This window comes from Sander vitreus, chromosome 7 (genome assembly GCF_031162955.1).
Source record: "Sander vitreus isolate 19-12246 chromosome 7, sanVit1, whole genome shotgun sequence".
NCBI classification, from domain to species: Eukaryota; Metazoa; Chordata; class Actinopteri; order Perciformes; family Percidae; genus Sander; species Sander vitreus.
Window position 1 is genome coordinate 5,310,986 of NC_135861.1, and position 21,443 is coordinate 5,332,428.

At 40.9% G+C, this 21,443-nt stretch overlaps 1 protein-coding gene across 1 annotated transcript in view; it reads left to right on the top strand.

Annotated features, from left to right (window-relative positions):
• klhdc8b (kelch domain containing 8B) overlaps positions 1-21,443 on the top strand; it is a 138,428-nt gene that overhangs the window by 49,936 nt on the left and 67,049 nt on the right. The gene's annotated exons all lie outside the window — the stretch shown is intronic.

Genomic DNA, 21,443 nt, shown 5'->3' on the forward strand with positions numbered 1-21,443 from the left:
TGCGGAGATAGCTTTCCCAGACCTTCCTCTACAGCGCTGTGGAGGAGGGTCTGGCTATCCCACACAGCATTCTGGGATGGGAGACAAACGTGCTCTGGTTTATTGGCATTTCTTTAAACCAATCACAATCGTCATGGGCGGCGCTAAGCATTGAGCAATCCCGGAAGTGGGACGTCGTGGATATAAAGTAATTCATATCAAATATTGTGAATAATGTTCCATTCCACATTCCATTCTGTGAGAACTCTGAAGTAAGTCGTTCTCATCCGTTTTATTTGTATCCTAAATTGTAATACTGTATTCCTATCTGTGTGAGCAAACCTTGGGACAATCCTTCTGCCCATCCTGACTCTTTCCTATCTTCCTACATGTCATCTAAATGAATGTAGCGATTATTAGGGAATATGTACACTTTAGCGCGATGAATCATCTTCAGCCGTTCTTGGCATATTTATTTTTGAGCTGCAGACACATCAGTCTCACGGTCAGACAGCTTCTAATTCAACTACGGCAAATCAACAGGAACAAACATAATGACACAGATGCGTCCTCTATAGCCTGCACCTTAGCGCTTCCCTGTGGCATAAACATATACACAATACAGAACAGTACAGCATTACATTACATAATATACAACTGAGGACATATTGAACATATTTTAACAGTCTTATTAAACCTTTAGAACATTGTGAACTGAACCCCTGCTTCATGTCACTTTGTTCTCTGAGATCTCGCCACTGCTTTCGGAATCAACTCACAGGGGTCAAGCCAGTAGATGATAGGATTCAAACCACAAAACAATCTTTTTTTTTTTTTTTATACTTTTGTGGCATTTTTAAGCCTTTATTTTTCACAGGACAGCCTTAGACATGAAAGGGGAGAGAGAAGGGGAATGACATGCAGCAAAGGGCTGAGATCAGAACCGAACCTGCGGCTGCTGCGTCGAGGACTGAGCCTCAGTATATGGGGGTGCTCTACCAGGTGAGCTACCCAGGCGCCCAACCACAAAACAATCCTAATTGGATTGTTTCACAATAACAACCAATAAAGGATGGTCCTTCTCTTTTCAGATACCACTGACGTGCCCTCTAGCAAGGCACTGATTATTAGACCGCTCCGTTGAAGTCTTTGCTGCTGCCTTGTGAATTTGATGTGACGTATTGTAGCAAGAGAGCCTGTCATGGTAACCCACCTCTGGGCAAATTAAAGGTTAACAAATGCACAATATGGCCTCTTCCATGAGCCAATTACGTCATGGTTTAAAACACCTGCTGCCACTCACTACTGCTGCTATTAATGTTCCACACAGCTACTTGAATGTATCACATGCAGTAGTCTATGGTTTTCAGTGAATGAGTACTGGCAATGCTCAATAAAAGCTGACAAAATACAGATATACAAAGTCCAGGCGTGATACAGAAATCAAGGCCAAAATCAATAAATAATCCCACCATATAGGATAAAGTAGGCGCTCTCTCAGTAAAAAACTGAACATGCTTGTGTGTTTGTGTCATTCTGGATCATGTCACCACAGACCTGTCTCTTCATTTTTTTAGTGCAGGAGGAGAACAAATGAAAGTGTATGCTTTTCTTCACAGCTCTTTGTCAGGTTCTGGTATTGAGTTATCCATCAGGATAATATCTGTGGATCCATGTGATACCTGAGCAGTTTTATCTCTCACACTATGGGTGCTGTCTTTTACCTGCACGGTTGACCTGTTTGTTTGTTGAGCCAAAGGACTTTTTCCATGCGGATACCATCCATCCTACAGGTGGTAGGATTGAAGGATTTTGGGCTCTGTAGACTATTCGTCTGCAGCTACTATGTCATGCTGCTTCACTGTTGGGTTAGTGAGAATTTCAACTGCAATCGTAATCTGTAATGGGTTACTTTGATATGTAGACGGAGATGTAAAATGTAAAATCTGTTGACCTACAGCACGTACAGTACCCAGATACTGTAGCTGCCTGCCTATCTTCAACTCATCTTACTAAAACTTTAGGCTTCTTTCTCCCTGTCCTATTGTGCCAACATATAATTAAAGGCCCCTTTAACATAGTCAGGTCTATTAGTTGTTATGTAAGAAATGAAAAGCTCAAGGGTCACTTAGTTTTGGGTGCTTTCAACCACATCTCATGGTTCTCACACGTTATATTTACATAAAATAAAATCAGAACTCAACTGTGCGTACACGCATCTAGAGTTTCTCTTCAAAGAAGGCGAGTGTTTGTGCGATTTTGGGTGTAATAACTTAATTATTAGCTTTGCAAGATGAAGGGAAAATATTTTGCAAATACTTCATTCGCCATCACCCACAGACTAGCAGCCTGCCTGCCGAGACACACACAACATTATTTCATGTGTTGATTTATAGTGAAGCAGATTTAAAACCAAAATGTCGAAATCTGCTCTTGCCTTCTGTTCAGTGTCTCACACACAATCAGATGTTTTACAGCTACCTTGACAGGCAGAGTGACACATTTCTGGTGGAAAGTACAGTTTGGATTTTCCAGCTCTTTGCTGGTGACTCAGTCTCGGACACTGTGTTGCAGTTGTGCAGGGGATGGTTATGGGATGCCAGAATTCACAACTGGGCCATCTGCTAGCATCGTAGGCCAACTGAGTGAAGATTCTTTGACAGCAGCTGCCCACTCGACATCCTTAATAATGTACCAGCTCTCACCCACCCTTCTTTCTTATGACAACCAGTCCAGGTTAACTCACTCTTTCTGAGAACATGCCTGCACATGCATGGGCTTGGTCTATAAATAATAGTACAATTCAGCCCGTGCTTTCTTTAATATTACTTGGTCCTCACTGATTTGCAGTGAAACTCTGATCAGAACAGACTCAGGGTTGTTGCTGTTGGAGGTTAACATGATGTGGCTGCTCAAGCTGGTTGAGTGAACAATGAGTGTGAGCAACATGGTCACCTACCTGCGTTTCTACAAATTAGATCATTCAGTTATCTCAGCTAGAAAGACCCAATTTGTTACATTTTTAAGAGTTTTCAGAGCAGCTATAATGTTCACCATGTTCCCCATCTTAGTTTAGGGTGTTAGCATGTAAATAGTTGCTAATTAGCACCAGGCACAAAGTACAACTCTGGTGTGTGTGAAAAGTCATTCGTTTTGCATGTATTTGGTCAAAAACCAAAGTGCTGGACAAATTCTAATTTGGACCTGGTGATGGCCACAAAATATTGTATATATAATTCTCACTTGAAACCATCACCCTTGGCGTCACTTCTGAACGCTCTGGGTATCCCTTTGGCGTAAGTTTTTGATGTACTTTGTCAGGACACTTTGGTGTTACTTTTTGACGTGCAGTATAAAACCACTTAGTTAGGGTTAGGAAAAGATTGTGGGTGGGGGTTAAAATATGTATGTTTAAGTGACATGAGGGACACTCCTGGGACACTCCTGGGTGAAAGTCCTGTGTTGTTTGACTGATCCACCAACCCAACCTCCCCCCTTGTGCTGATTTCCAGTCTTTAATACTACTCCCTACCATTATCGCTCTTCATACTACGTCATTTTACAACGCTGCAGTTGCCTATGCCCGATCCAGCCCATACAGACGCTAAAGGGTGCATTGTGCATCAGTATTTTACGAGTTGGGAGAAAGAACAGCTTAGTCAGCGGATCATCAGAATCATGGTTTGGGCACCAGATTTCATGGCAATCCATGCAATTGTTGATGAGATATTTCAGTCTCGAAATGGTGGGTTGACCGCCGGTCTGGCAACCATGGTTACAAACTTCACAGAAAGTTAAATTTTGTTTTCACGTTGTCGCTTAAAAAAGTTTGAGCTCACACTGAAAAATGTTGCTTTTGTAGGTAGAGGCAACTCTGCCAGAAACGGCTCTCTCTCATCCTTAGTTGGCCGAACAGCTACCACACTGGATAAGCAGGTGATGATTTCCCACGGATGCCTGGCATTGAACTGTTGGCTTGCTGTTTCAGGGCCCTTAATCTGGTAGATATTGCATTTGGTTGATACTAACTGAGACACAGGAGCTATAAAATGAGTTTGGACACCTGATTTAATTCAATAAGAAAAATAAAATACTGTTATGCTGGATGAACTGATCTTGTCCTGTTGAGTCCAGCAAAGACTTTTTCAGACAACAACTTCTGTTTCTGACAAATGACTCAGACCTCCCCTGAGCAAATAAAGCTGGCAGCCAATGAATTCTTAACAGCATGCCGTCCTCCACTAATGGCCCATTGTCAAGAAAAACATCACCATAATGGAGAATAATTTGTTATCTACAAACTCACTACCTGAAATAGTGTCTTGCTGTCGTGTGTGATATGAGGCAGTGTGTCCCAGTCGCCTGTTTTGATTGTGTGCTGGTGCTTGTGTGTGTACTTGCAGTATGTATGCTGTAATTGAATCATCAGAATTAAACCTTGTGCGTGTGGTTGCTGGGATGAAACCTATGAGAAACCTAAAGGTGTCGCTCTGTAACAGTCACTCTGGGAAAACATAATGTCGAGAAAACAGCAGCTGCCTTGTCTGCAACCTGCTCTCCTTTGGGGAAAGACTACATTTTCTGTTAGCTCCACTCTATGCAGGAGAAATGCCATATGCACCAAGGTAGCTGTCAAACCATTTATTATTTTAATAAGACAGAGGTGGTCCTGGAGCCCTGAGATGTTCTTCTCTCCACACTGCCATTTCTAGGAGCCAAATTCAGTTTGAGCAAGTGATTATAAGACATTTCAACGCTCTGTGGACACTATAAAAATGACTATTGCTGAAGAAATATCTTATTTTAGCTGTTATTTTAATCTCACACAACCAATTTCTACGCAAATGCATTTCATTTACAGTACCAGACAAAAGTTTGACTGGTACTTTATTGATGCCTCTATGTTTTTTAGCTCTTGTTTTTAGGTTGTTGTGTTGTGATTGTTGGAGCTTGTATTGCAAGACAGATTTCCGTGTACACGGACAATAAAGTGCTATCTATCTATCTATCTATCTATCTATCTACTGTATGTCATGATTAGGAAAGGATATTTGTGCACTGCTCACACTGCTGCTAAAAAGGGCTTTCTGGATTGTTGTTAACATTAACAATCCTACTGCAATCTCAGCTAGCGACTAGACTCAAGTGGTGACAAAGTGCATATTCAGTCAATGTTTGAAGTGGTTTCAGGGCTGTACAAGATGACTGGTACGTGTGCATACATGCAACATCTATTACACTGCAATGGTGTACTGCAGTGATTTGGTGACTATCGTGGTCTTTGGTGCCTAAGGCTAATAAAGACAGTGAGGCTAGATAGGGACATCCAAAAATATCCTCTTTATTCAGTCCTTCCAGAAAAAAAGAGTTTTTTTTGTGATTGTTGCGGGCAAAAATCCTTGATTATGCGGCACGTTTTCTTAAAAAATGTGATGGAATATGCGGGAAATTTATGCAATTTTATGCGATGACATTGCGGGAACTTGCAAAAACTGCGGTTTCATCGTGGCTTCATCGAGGGCTTCGCAGCTTTTTGATGATCACGTCGCGTAATTACGTCACTTCATAACGTTCCCATGGCAACAGAGGAAAATGGCTGATTATGAAATCATGCAAGCTCCGCATATTCGCGCGGAAATCGGCAATGTATGCGGTGAAAGTGCGGCGTATTTGAAAAAATGCGGCCCCCGCATAAATATGCAGACTTTGGCTGATTATGCATCGCGTTTTTCTAGAGGGACTGTTTATTGGTCTTAAAAGTTACAACCTCCCTTACAAAAAAAATATCATGAAGGCTGAAACTAACGATTATTTTATCTGATTAATATGTCAATGATGGTAATTAATGACTTTAAAGTAGTAGTTATATATGTGCAAAACAGCAGAGAATCTACTAATTACCACATTTGAGAAGCTATAATCAGCAAATATTGAAATTTAACTTACTTACTTTGATTAATTAATTGTCAAAACTGTTGCCAGTCATTTTCTGCAGACCAACTAATCAATTCATTATTTTGGTTCAAATGCCAGTATTGGTTTAGAAGTTCATTGAGAAGTTGTATTCACTTCACATCGACTAAAATACTGCTCACTGTCTGGGTTTAACTTGAGACGAGCAGCTAAAACGTCAGATAACGCAACAATTCCTTTAGCAAACATGAAGGAGAAGATTTACTATAGATGGTTGACAGTCTACTAGATAGATGACTGAAAGTAACATTAAAGTTACATCCACATACACAGCTCTTGATGATGTTACGTTACCTTTTATTTTATAAATGTCGGCATGCTGACCGGCCTGTTTCGTCCCAGCTGTTTTTGTTCATTTTCAGTGGAATTGTAGATTATTTATGCTCCTCCTCGTGTTGCTTTTCCCCCTCAAAGAACCAGTAACGTTAGCTAACATCACTGGCAGAGACATACAGTGGCATTTCAGCATACTGAAAGGCAAGATGATGCTTATAGCGCAACAGGAAGATGTTTTTAATGTTTTATGTTAACTTAATTCTATTTTTAGTCTCTTTTCAGTGGTGCAAAGCAATTAATAAACAATACAGACAGTTACCATTTACACATAACAGCAAATAAAAAAAAACTAAAACCTGTTTTCTAACCCTAACTGGTAAGGATGCCCCCTGGGCGCCTCCCTAGGGAGGTGTTCCAGGCACGTCCAGCTGGGAGGAGGCCTCGGGGGAGACCCAGGACTAGGTGGAGGGATTATATCTCTAACCTGGCCTGGGAACGCCTCGGGATCCCCCAGTCGGAGCTGGTTAATGTGGCCCGGGAAAGGGAAGTTTGGGGTCCCCTGCTGGAGCTGCTACCCCCGCGACCCGACCCCGGATAAGCGGATGAAGATGGATGGATGGATGGATGTTTTCTAACCCTGATCTAGATTTCTTTCTGTTTCAAACACTTGAATATATACTGTAGCTGAATGTTTAAATCCCTATGTATCCCTGAGGACTCTGGGGTCATCTACTGTAGCAAAGACTGGAGTCTAATGGTACATTTTGATCAATTCCAAAGAGGGATGTCATTTGCAAGCTTCTCATTAATTTCCCATGTGATATATGCATTGGGCTAGCAGTGTGGTGGATTTTGAGTAGGATGCACTTAACATTAACTGCTCCACATTTGCATAAAGTAAAGGTCGAGTCTAATTAATGCAAATCTGTGAGGAAAGAAAATAACTTGAAACTCTTAACAATCTCTAAAAAACATTTTTATCTTTTTAGGTAAAAAAAAAGGTACAATGTAGAGTTTTGTTGGGAATACACAAAGTTAATTTTATTTATGATTTTTTTAGTCTTTACAGATGCTGAATTAATATCAATCAACCTTAAACAGCTGCTGGATTTCATGCTTTTACTCATAAGGAGCCTTGCCTTCCTATCTACTGTAACTGCTACTGTGTGATGCATCTATGGTGTCAGTTTATGTGTATTTTGGGGCTATGTTAGAGCTCCTGTGGTTTGTGAGAATCCCAGCCATCTGTCTGTTTCTTCTCCGCTGTACTAGTGGAGCTGTGTTACTTAAGCGAAATCCTCGGCGGAACATTAGCTAACGATCCCATCAGAACTTGCATTACCACCGGGCTTACCAGGGATTACACACTGCAGAGCACAGCGGAGGAGGGTGCTACAATGTCAGATAGTGGAATAATACACCACAGAGAATGGTGTCAACAACTTCCAGACATATAAGGATACCCAAGCAATTAGTAGGGGTAATTTTTTCCATAGGGCAATATTGAGTGTGCATCCTTGATTTCCCAAGAGATTAGTAAGTGTATTGGAAATTTGGTGTGATTTATGTGGTAGCTTCACCCGTCCCATGCACTCTTCTCCTTACTGCCATCAGGTAGAGGTTTTATATATATATATATATATATATATATATATAGTATAACTGCCCGCACCTCCAGAATGGGGAAGGGCTTCTTCCTTCAAGCAGTCAGACTGTTGAACAACAAAACATGATTAAAATTTTTCACACAGAACTGAAATGCACTCCTGCACCTTTTTCTTTTTTTTTTTTTTTAAAGGGGTGATAGAATGCAAAACCGATTTTACCTTGTCATAGTTGAATAACGACAGTTTGGTGGGTAAATAGGACATGCATAGAAGCTCAAAATCCCATTGATACCCCTATCCTCTGCAAATCTCACATTTTGAAACTGCCGCTGAAAACGGGTGAATCTGAACAAAGCTAAAAGTTGACGTAAGCATCTCAACTCCTAGTCTTTGTCATGCCCCAACATTTGCATAGGCTACACCACTGACCTGAGGTCAGCTTAGTCTTCTGAATCTAGCTAGGTCATGCAGATCTCCAGAGGTCCGCTATTTAATTACTAAATTCACTTCTGAGACTTTTTTATGCGAGAAATCAACTATGCCGTTTTACGAAAATTGATGGCTAATTGCAAATTTTGTCCGACTGTGTGTCACAGTTCAGCAGGAGCTCAGCAGGCTATGTGACAGTGGCCAGTGCTGCCTCGCCGCCCGGCGTGTCCTACTTCATAGACTCTGGCTCGCTTTGAGCTAGCTGGATCTCCGTCATGAAGGGAAGCCCGCGGCGCTCCATACCCGCGCAAAGTCACCGTTTCTGGGTTACTGGACTACAAAATGCAGAGGCCCTGATGGAGCTCCAGGGCCTGCAGCTAGCCGCGATCTTTACCCATAGGATTGAAGGGACAGTAGCAGCTAACGAAATCCCTAATGTTCACAAAAATGCATTAAATTGAATTCGGACACCATAGTTAGCTTTATAAGACCTTGGGGTAGATGTTTTATAAGTGGCATGACGAAATTCAAACTGTAAATATACTCTAATTATGCCGAAAGTGTAGCTAACTAGTAATTATGCCGAAAGCGAAGCTAACTAGCCGCGATCTGTACACATAGGATTGAAGGGACAGTAGCAGCTAACGAAATCCCTAATGTTCACAAAAATTCATTAAATTGAAATCGGACACCATAGTTAGCTTTATAAGACCTTGGGGTAGATGTTATATAAGTGGCGTGACAAAATTCAAACTGTAAATATACTATAGTTATGCCGGCAGCTGCCCCAGTAGTCCAGTAACCGAGAAACGGTGACTTTCACTGGGTATGGAGGTTGCCGTTTTCTCGTCAGACTGTGTGGAGCTCCTAAAGTCTGACACGTCTTACCAAATTTGCAATTAGCCATACATTTTCGTAAAACGGCCCATATTTGAGCTTTATATAGTTGATTTCTCGCATAAAAAAGTCTCAGAAGTGAATTTAATAACGAAATAGCAGACAAACAATGTATAACTTTGCAGTGTCTGAAATATGAGACCTGCTGTTTCGTCTCCAATGGATGTGTATGTGGTTCGCTCAAACCAATCAGCGCGCAGCTCATCTAAATATTCATGAGCATCCCATATTTGGAAGAAAAGCTCTTGTTACAAATAGGGCCATATTCACAGGGTAGTTAAGGGCCTAATAAAATAGCATTCGGACAATTTTCAGCCCAACCAATGTTATATCCCCTATTAGGAGACATCAAGGAACAATGTGAAATACCCTATATAATCATTCTATCACCCCTTTAATGCTGCTAAAACTCCATATATCCTACCTAAATCATTGCTCTGTGCTGTCCCTTGTCTGTCTTAAATGCTTTACTTTAAGTAGTAATTGCACTTTATGTAAAGTATATAATGTGTGTGCACTAAATGTAGCCTGTCTCGAATGTCGCTTGTATATAATGTTGTTTTCATATATTTTAAAGGTGTAACACCACTTGATCCATGGTGAAACGTGAAACGTGAAGCTGCATTCAGCCATTTCATCCTGTCAGGATTGTGGACGGTTGGAGCTTGCATCCATTGGGCAAAAGGCAAGGAAATAGGCCTACCCTGGATGGGTTGAAAGTCTGTTTCTGGGCTAACAAGATTACATTTATGAACCATTTAAACACTCCAATTTTCTTAATCTGCCCTCTCCATAGACAGGTGATTGGGATTAAACCAAGGTTATCCTTATTTCTGTGAGTCATTGTGCTAACTCCATTCACTTATTTTCATCCTACCTACTGCACATTTATAGGAGAAAGACATCTCTTAAAGATGACTTTCTTGGATAGCAGAAGAAGGCGCCTGGCATAGTTTGGGAGAAAAACAAAACATGATTAAAGTTGACTGTAGAATCTGCATTTCTCAGAGGTAACATGAAGGGAACCTGAGGAGGCAGTGATCAAATCGTTTCTGATCAAATCCCAAGACTGGCAGAAACAAAACAATGGGCCTTGATTGCTGCTGTCCAAAGGCACTTGAGCAAGGTAATTAGTGTGACACACGAATACAATTGGGCAGAACCAGCAGAATGTAATTGGGCAGCTGAATGTGAGTCAGCAACTGTAGTTGTCAGACCACATTCCCTAAAGAAATATAAAAAACAAACTGTGAATTAGCGAACTGGGTTTGGGGGCATTTAAGCTATTTGTATTGAAACACAAGTAAATGCATGTATTCACATCTTGACTGTACACTGTTCTCTTTACTATGTGCTATTTTATTTGTCACACCAAAAGTGGCACAGTGACGTTCATCTGCTTAGTATCTATTTGCAGGACTAGTTGGAGAACTAATGTAGTTGCCAAGCAAAACACTACCACGCCAAGCACCCACGGACATGCTGGCTTTAGTCGGTCATAGTCATGGTTACAGTATAGCTCCCCAAACCATAGACTGTACTGTATATAAAGATGGACAACGTGTCTCCACTTCTTCCCAAGTGAAGCCAAAATATCCCGTATACAGGCACTGCCATCTTGATATTTTGAAGCCATGGAGCCCTATCTTGCACCCGGCGCAGCGCAAAGCCCGACGCAAGTGTCTTTGCTAGTTTAAGACTGACACAGTTCTCAATTTCCCGTCCAGTGCCCACGTCGTTTAAATAGCAAATGCACCTGCGCCAATCTGTGCCCCCATCGGTGTGCCCATCAGTGTGCGCATCGGTGTGCTTGTCTTACAGGAAAGTGTGTTCAAGTGCATTCTTGGCGTATTGCTATCTTGAGGCAGCGGAAAGTGACCATCAAAAACCTGTTCTAAAGTCAATAACACAGCATTTCATTGTTATTTTAACAGCGCATTAGTAAAATGTGCCTAGGCTCGTGCACTATGCTTGTTACACACACAGGGACGCGCAACAGCACACAAACATGCAAAAGATTAAAAATAAAAACATTACAATGTGAAATAGTATTATGATATGATCTGCTTGCACGCTTTCAATTAACACACCAACAGATCAGTTTCTTCTCCTGAAAATCTCTCTTTCCTGCTTAGCAAATCTGCCATCATAATAGCAATGCGCCAAGGTACAAACGCGCCTGGCTTTTAAAGGGAATGGGAGATGACACTCTGATTGGTTTATTGCATGTTGCGCCCAAAACACACCTATGAATTAATGAAGACACTAAGTACAACCCTTTTGAACCATGCGCCTGGCGCACAAACCCTTTTTTCTGCCGTTAAACTAACAAAAGTGGATTCTTACACGCCCTAAACGCACCTGCACCTGTGTCCTTGGATCGTTAAAATAGGGCTCATAGTATGCGCAGCAGTGATTGGGCGGCGGAGCCACGATATCGACGTCCTGCCGTACGCCCGCTCGACCCATTGCGAGTCAATCACAGCTATCAATCGTGATGTTTCACCCTGTTTTTACAGCATCAAATAACTAATAAAAAGTTATTAGAAAAATTAACACTTGAACAAACATCAACGTGATCAGAACTACCTAAAATGACAGAAAACTCTATTTGACATGTACTTTGTTTTTTTAGTTTGGTCCATGTCCCATCGGCTAACATGGAGATGATTATGTGTCTGTGTCTACCTGATTATGTGTGTGTCATCAAGAGCAAGACGGAAAAAGTGGAAGATGAATGTAGCCGTTGACTGATGGAGAGCGTGTGCGAGAGAGAGTGTGTCACCGTAGCCGGTGCTGTGCATCGCCAAGCTGTCACTTGAGGTGAACTGACCCTTTAAAATGACCATTGTGAATCCAACACACTTATGTTTGCTGTGTTAATGTATCTGATATCTTTCTTCATCCAGTTCATTGTGTCTCCCATGAGAACATTGCAAACCTCCTCTGTAATCGTCAGAGAGACATTTATACACACATATTGTTTTGTAGGAGACTGGCTGTGGCAGCCGTGTTTGTGCCAGTGTTGACAGTAGCAGAATGACGGGTAACAATGTTGATTTGTCTCTGTGTTTGAACTGTGCAGAGCAAAGCCTGCTGCCGTGGCTTGCTGTGTTGCCGACCTGTCATCAGCCAACTCAGCTCAGGCAACACAACACAATCACCGCTGTCACATCTGCAGAATGGGACAGATCAGAGACATTAGCCGATGTGTGTGTCTGTATCAGAGAGAAAGAGCGTGAGAGAGAGAGAGAGATGGGGGGAGAGAGTGTCTGATTATGTTTGTGTCATGAAGAGAAAGACGGAGAAAGAGGAAGATGAATGTAGCCGTTGACTGATGGAGAGTGTGTGTGAGAGAGTGTGTGTCACCGCTGTGGCCTGTGCTGTGAATCGCCAAGCTGTCACTTTAGGTTTATGTCCGCTACCTTGTGTTTGAAAAACAAGGACAAGCCTGCACAACATCACAGCTGGCTTGTCTCTGTATCTCATCATTTACAATCAACACACACACACACACACACACACACACACACACACACACACACACACACACACACACACACACACACACACACATGCACACACACTGCAAAGTATTACAATTATATATTCTTATTCTCTCTTGTGGAGCTTGACAAAAACCTGTCCTCACACTGTTGCTGAATACACAGAATCTATTATGCTCTGCTTTGTACAAGGCTTACAAATTAAAACAGCAGTTACCAAACAGAGGCACTTACTGTTGCTCCCAATCATTTCAACAGTGGCTTTACAGGAAATCTGATTAGTGCAGCGTGCAGAGGGAAGAAGCAACTGGAAACTGTGTAAATAGAGAGAGTCTGTGGAAGGAAAGCAGCTGCACTGATGGATATCCATCTAAATGGAAAGGTGCTTTAAGGGATTAATGACAGCAAGAAGTTTCTCCTGTGAAACGGCAGAAACATGTATTTCAGTCAGACTGAAACCAGGACGTGTAATAGCAGCACACACAGGGACATACAGGCATGTTTAAAAAAAAGAAAAAAACATTTAGATTTGGCCTCATGCAGGAACATTTTTGTATTTTTATCCTAAACCAAATACCGAATACCACCTGTTTACTAGCAGTTGCAGATTTACAAGAATTAAAAAACTCAATCATAATCAATGTCACAAAATTGCTAAATAAAGCCACCTGTCATGCTCCATTTGTGGGCAGGCTTCATTCACAAAAATGTTGTACAAAAAATAACTTCAGCTTCAAGTACTTGTTGTTGGACATCAGCAAATAACAAGTTTAGCAATGTCAAGAGTCATACAGTATTAATGGACCTAAAACTTCTAAAATATTATAGCTTTAACTGTAGTGCAATGTAATTGCAGTACTGTGACAGAATTAAAGAAGCAAAGTTGAATGCTAAAAACTGTCCCGCTAATGCGAACTGATCCATTATGTAGTTGTGAGGTGGTTAAGGGGATTTAACAGCCATGGAAATGAATTTGAGTTGAACATTATAACCTACAGTCTGTGATGTGACACTTTCAGCGACCTGCATTAGACCCAGAGGAAACTGTTTGAATGTGAATTGACTAATTTGTCATGCAAAAATCCTCATCTAAATGAAAAAAGTAATCTCAGTAAATGGACAAGCCACTATCCATGTATAAATTGTGTTTTTCATTTATATTTTAGCAGATTATGGGAACATATTTGAACTCAAAATCATTGATATTAAAGGCCCGGTTACAGTGAAGTTCATCTATGTGTGTTTGCGAAATAGGCATTGCTATAAAGGCTTTGTGGCGTAGGGACTACTCACAGGGCTAGTTAGCCTTTCCATTGTCTCTGTTCTGTGCTGTTTACTCCTCCCTGACATTTTGTTTCAGGATCAAACATGATTTCATGCAATAGAGTTATTTAAACATGCAGTAAGCAATGCTGAACAAATACAAATAATACAAATACAGCCCCCGATTCAGAAGCTCCGCTCCCCAGATTCAAGGACAGATAACTACTGGCCGGCCGACACATTCACATGCTGGAGTTTTCCAGTCACGTCGTACTTAGCATAAAGCCAAATGAATGTGCGTACAGTATGTACAGCGCAGTAAATGTCACAGCCCAGTGGGGAGGGTCAGGACACAGGTCAGGAAACTGAATGTTCTGGATGGGTTTATCTGCAAAGAGGAGAGGCTACCAGATATCAATATCAACCTATTTTTCCTGGACAAGCGCTTCATCACTTGTTAGCTGATCGATGGCTGCCGATGAGGCTTCATGGTGAATTTAAAGTGGGTTTAAAATCAATGAAAATCAAGCTGTTCTTGTTTGCTTATAGTGCACCTGCAGTGTTCAAGACAAAGTTTTCACATAGTGCTGCAGTTTTACTTTAGACAAACATAGGTAGTGGCAGTTTGAGTGTTTTCCATTCATGCTTCGTCTGTCTTGGCTGTTCCTTTCTTTCTGTGTCAAAAAGCCTTTGTTTTATCCAGGCTTTATCCATTACCATTCTACTTGTCTGCAAAAAAGTAAAATAAATAAATAAATAAATATATATATATATATATATATATTCTGTTTCTCTTGTTAGTTTCTTTTCTTTTTTGTCCTATGTTTGACATCTCAGTATGCAGTCTTATTTAGTATTTGTAACATTTTATACATGTACAATATTGACATAATTTAAAACACATTTTGCCAAACACCTCTGCTTGCTCTAATAACTATATCTCCAAGGCCTTTCTTGTCTATTTTGAAGACGGAAATATGTCAACCACTACTAAATGCATTTCCATTAAATTTGTTAGAGACATTCCTGGTCCTCAGAGGATGAATACTACTGACTCTGGTGAGCCCCTGACTTTTCCTCTAGTGCCACCATGAGGTTGACAATTATGTTTTAAGTGAAATGTCTGGTCAACTGTTGGATGGATTGTGATACTACAATATATACTATATACTAGTGTTGTCAAACGATTACAATATTTAATCACGATTAATCGCATTAATGTCATAGTTAACTTGCCATTAGTCGCAATTAATCACACAATTTTATCTATTCTAAATTTATCTATTCCTTGATTTCTTTTTGTCCCATTATTTTTTCTCATTTTAATGCTAAGATATCAGCTAGACCCTCGTCCTCCACAATGTTAACATGCCTACATGCAGTAGCCACCCATTTAGCTATGGCTGCAGTAAGTTTGTTCTTAGTTGTGGTATCCATGTGCTTCTGTCTGAAGTCATCCATTGTCGCCTGGCTTTGACGAGGGGGCGGAGAATTCGCATCAGCTGTGTGCTTGGCCATCAAGTGGTATTTCAGACTGGACGTGCTGCGATGATAGCTCAGTTCACAACAAAAAAACACACAGATCACTTTGTTCTTGTCAATGGAACCATTTGGCAACTTTTAAAAGTAAACTTTCCATTCAGAATCTTATTGGCATCCATTTTGGCATCTCGCACTCGCCATCCACTTTAAAACGTAACGTTAGCCTACTAATCTTTGGCCGGCTCGCAAGCCCAAACAAGTGTGCGCAGCGTGCCTGTTGTTTTGTTGTAGTTTTTCTAACGTTACTAGTTGTTGCAACAACAGGTGATAAAAACTACAAAGTTTGCTAGGCCAAAAAGAACGTTAATCTCGCGATAAAAACATTGACGCCTATAAAATGGGTTGTGTTAACGTCGTTAATAGCGCGTTTAACTGACAGCACTACTATTTACATTGGTTCAGACATTCATGTTTCCCTCAGGATGAATTGTAAGAACTTTAGGGATCCGTTAAGTTGTCATCCAGCGCCATCATCAAGTCAGAGTTTTAATTTGTCCATTATGAACAAATACTTGCAAAATGAATGACATTCCCATTAGCCTTTGTTGATGTACCTTTGATTTAGTGCTACTTACCAAATATTAGCATGCTAACTTGCTAAGTAAGATGATGAGCATAGTAAACATTATACCTTCTGAACATTAGCATTGTCATTGTGAGCATATCAGAATGTTGATGTTACCATTTAGCTCAAAACACAGTAAAGTACAATCACAGTACAGCCTCACAGAGCTGGCTGTAGACTCTTTTAAAGGATTGGAAGACTGTTGTTAGGCTGAAATAAACAACCCAAATGTAGAAACAAAGGAGATGATTTTATATATATATATATATATATATATATATATATATATATATATATATATATATATATATATATATATATATATAGAATCTAGGATAGTGGAAAACATTTTTATAGGGCCTTATTGTCATCATTTGAAGAGTCGTATAGCATCAGATATAATTATATAGATGTCAAAGTGATCAACTCTTATTTTATACTGAAGTTATGAAAAGGTTTATGTTTGTGGGCACTTGTGAACAGATTAGAATAGGAGCCAAAGAATCATTACACATTTATACAAAATTGCTGTCAGTTAGTGAGGACATTTTCCAATTGGATGCTGCGATTTGGAGTGTTTTTCAGAAGGTCACGTAGTAGTAGTCCGTTTAAGATATGCTGGAAGGGTAGTGTTCAATCATCCCTAAACATAGCACAGTAGTGCTTTAGTGTATGTGTCCTTTTGGGGATGCTAAACCCTATAGCGCCTGACAGTGCTGTGAGTGGATATGATTGCAGTCCCAGTGGGAGTTGAACCATGGAAGCATTAATTCAACTCTGTACCTAGTGGGCTGTACAGGGTACCAGCATAAAAATAGACCGGCATGCAAAAAACACTGTCTCAATGAACTTAAATCAGACAGAAAACACTGGTTTTATGCTTTAAGTCAAGTAATTACAAAACTTGAAACATAATTCTTTCATTTCACAGTCACAGTGGCAATAATTAGCACAGCCTTTTCCCTGTACACTCTTTGATTCCTGTCAAACCTGATAAGAGCTTTACTCAGTCATCCACTGAACTACAAATCAACTTTTTTACTGGGCTACAAATCAAAAGCTAATTTCCTGAGTGCTTGATTTCCTAAACACGGTTTGAAGTGTACAGAAGACATTGGCTCACCGCTGCCATGCCAGGTCCCCACATAACAAGAGCAGTAAAAGCCCTAGAATTTTGATTTTTGAATCCCTGCTTGAGTGGCATTGTGACTATTGTAGGAGTGCAGCAGGTTCAATGCTGTCATATGAATCATTTATTTCAAGAAGACACTAAAAGTCAATAGATGCTAAAGTAATGGGTAAGGTTTTGTGCTGCAAGATTGTGAGTTAAGTAAAGGAGAGCGAATGACACCAGTGAAGGCCTGGAAAGGAAAGGTCTGCAAAGATTAGCTTCCTGTTTGTTGATTAGTTCAGAGGAGCCTCCTGAGAGGAGTGAGCTTCTCTTACTAATTTGAAAGTTGTTTGTTTGAAACTGCTACTGCTCTAAATACTCCTTTTGGTGCTGTTGAGAAAGTCACAACCTCTCAGCTATAGGATTTTGTTTTTAACAGCGGTGAGAAAGTGTTTTGTTGTATCTGGTTGGACCAGACCATAACCCTACTTGCAGATTGTATTGTCTCTACAAGTTTGTACTTGAAAGAACAATCACGTGTTTATTAAGCTATTATCTACCTTGCACTCCAAGCACTTCTCCATGCCTTCTCTTTTCTGGCGCTGTGCTTATAAAAAGGATCTGTCGTATTATGTTTTTCCACCTCCAAGATGAATCTCTTGTCGTCCATGGTGTTGTAGAGGAGACGTGTACGATATTGGGGGTGTCTTTTGGTAAATTGACTGGATGCTCTTGCCGTTCCACGTCCTGCCTGGGGCTGTTCGGCTCACGTGAAAATAGACCTGGCGCGTATCTTAATCAGAGTGGAGAGCCGTTTCACGCACGCTTCTGGGACGCGCTGTGTTGCGTCTGGTGGAATATTGATAGTTACGTATTGTAACTCCAGATTCTATGAGTATGAGTAGTAGACATAGCCCTCTAAGAGGTGTTGCTATTGGGTTTATCCCTCGCGCATGCACAGTCGTGAAGGTTTCTTTCGCGCCCTTGTGCCCTGCACGGGCCTCTCTTATGTCCGCAGTTACTGTATATTACAGCTGCGAGACCATAGATCTGCTCCCAACATCAGCATTTTTCTTCAGCCAATGTTAGTGAAGCAGGTGGCCTGGATCTTAGAGGGCTATGCCTATACTCATAAAATCTGGAGTTACAATACGTAACTATCATTTTATTTCCTATAGGCTTCGCCCTCTAAGAGCTGTTGCTATTGGGTTAAGGGATGATGTAGTCACTGCCACCTGTGACACAAAGATTTACAAGCAGATAGCATAGACTAGCTCCTCTTTCTTCTCACACTGCACAGGGTTTTTTTATGTAACAAAATTATATTGTTTGCTTAAAAACCTGATAGGCTATCTCCATGACTGGCCTGCTTAACGTTGTGAGGCCCTGCCGCATGGATTCTCAAGGTGCTCCATAATTAATATTAAAATCATCATTAATTAATGCAAAGCACATTCCTCGCGTCTGGTCCGTTGTGTTTTCATACGGTGTTTTGGCTGTTTTTGAACTAAACAGTACGGCAATCATGCTAATGAATAAAATTATTTTTTCATCAGATGTCTTAGTTACAACACGATGGAGCTAGCAAAGCAGTTTTGTGTTTATATGTGCGAGCGGGATTTATTCACTTTGGGAAATCCCATGGTCTCTAAAGCTACAGTTCAAATTGTCTGGCTGACTAAATAGGGAGGGACCCATCTGCTAGCGACAGGGGCCGAGACTGAGAGAGCTACATGGAGCTACATGGATAAATATGCACCAAACAAGCCACTTTGAAATGTTGCTGTTCTCACGAATACAAAAGTTGGGTGACCCTCCCCCCAGACAAAAAAAAAAATAGATGACCCTCCCCTCAACAAAGAATAAAAAGACATGACCCTCCCCTATTTTCCTCCAGTGGTCCATTCCATACATACCGAACGGTCCCTTATTTGCTGAAATGACTGATGCTGCTGGTATTCTTGGAAGTATATTTGTATTGCCTTTGATGCTTTCAGACTCTTTTTGGGCATTCCAGTAGTAAAAAGAACTGCTTCTTGGTTGATTCTGCCCCTTGCATGGGATGTTGATTGATTAGGTGGTCAATGTTATCCCCCCACATTCTGTTTGTGGAAGTCATGACGGAGCTATTTATAGCGCCTGCCTGGACTATCTTTGGACTGAACTTCACTTACTAACAATGTCATTCATTTACTGGCATTCAGCTTTTGTTGTGTGTGTCTGAGCATGTGACTGAGGCACAGTATGAGGCGAATGGAGAGGGGTAGATGCTACATTGCACCTGATACACATGTCAACGTCAACACGGGCATTCTGCGCAGGCGTCAACACATGGGATTCAGCACCATTCAACAGACATTGCTGCAGTGTTTATATTTTACATACACTGCTACAAAGTCATCTTGGTTGCAGATGTTGTTAATTATTTCTTACCAATTTTGGGTCCCATTCCTGTTGGAACATGTTTGATTCTGTAGTTTTTGTAAGTTTAGAAGCTTTTATGGGTGATTTTGCTGCTATACTTCCTAACAGTCATTCCTCTGCTACATGTATCTGCATGCTAACGTTAGAGAAACATGTTATCTTGGTTGGCGATGTTGTACATTTCTCCCCAATTTCGGATCACATTCCTGCTGGAACATGTCCAGTTGTGCATTTTTCACAGTTGAAAGTGTGGCTATACTTCGTTACAGTCCGTCTCTGGCTGCAGTGATGGACGGTATCAGTATCACGTTGTAGCAGGGATCAAATAAACGTCTGTTGTGTTGACGCCCGCGCAATAATCGCGGCATTGCCCTAAGATTATCTGGAAAAAGTTTGCTCGCTGTTTGTTAGGAAGAGGCGTCATACTGCCCTTTTTCAGTTCTAGGTCGAATTCTACAACCATTCAAGTTTAATTTCAGTGTTTCAGTCCACTGCCTGACTGCTGAAACAAACCTCAACACAATTATTTCAGAATAGTCTCCTGGGTTTATGTCAAATCTGTGCAGAACATCGTCTTTTCTCAGTTCATTTGCTGCTACTATTCAACCTGGGAAATCTATCAGAGTGTACGTGTAAAAAAAATAAAAAAGTGTATTCTCACTCTATTTTTGTCAAGTCCACATGGTGCGTGCAGGGACAGACTTAAATTGTTGCTGCAGGTCTGTGTTCTCTACATTCACACGACTGAAAGGAAGATGCTTTCCCCTCTGTCCTGCCTCCAGTGTGAATGTAAACTCAGTGCCTGAACCGGCTTCTTTTATGCAGCCGTTATTTATGCTTCTTTTCCTCACAGTGGGCCGATTTCTTTAAAGCCAATAATACACTTTGATCTCTTCCTTCCTCAAGGTGGTCTTTAGATGGAGGTTCGGACAGGCATATTGATTGACCCTTCGCCTCACTAAAGAGGACATTGGGATTTCTCCAGTACTGTATATAGTATTGACCCCTCTGTGTGAGTGTCTGTCACTAGCTTAAAGTGGTGGTTTGATGGCGAGCCTCACCCAAGGGTTGGGTATCTTTCAAGGATTGAAAAGACATCCCATCCTGCATACGGTTTGACTAAATACTGCTTTGCTGCTGTAGCAGAAGGATTGTGGCTTTGAGCTTATTAAACTGAAACACTGAACTGGAACTGAAACTCAAAGGAATATCCCGCTGGAGTGTGACATTGCATTTAATGGAATTAAGTTTCCAATGTTGTAGTGTGGTACTATATATGCCAGTGTCCACATGGCTCATCGATCTATCCATGGAGACTCAAGACTGCAATTGCTGCAAACAATTGCAAAAATTGCTTGTTTTTGATGCAATATCCACTCCTGGCAATTACAGCGTGATAAATGTCACACACACACACACACACACACACACACACACACACACACACACACACACACACACACACACAGTAGGATGTACATTTATTTTGAGGGTTTGAAATATCTCTCCCCCCTTCTGCTCTCAATTTTCATAGCCCTCTCTCTCCGTTTTTACTTTGTCATCTTCTTTCTCGCCCTAAATGTGTTTAATCCAGACTGAGTCTAGATTCAGGAGGCCTCTTAAAATAGGAGCACTGGTCTGATGATTTATTGCTGGTCATGTAAGCCCTCTACTAAACTAACTAGAACTTCAGAGGCCTACAGGTTATCACTAAACAAATGTTTCCAAAGTGGGCAAAGCCCTTAGAAGAAGGAAAAAAACTATTAAACTTTTAAAAGAAAACTGAATAGGTTATTAATCCTTAGAAAGGGCTAAGCTGTGTTTTAACATACTCCAACGACAAGTGAAATCAAAGTGAAAATCAGGGATCA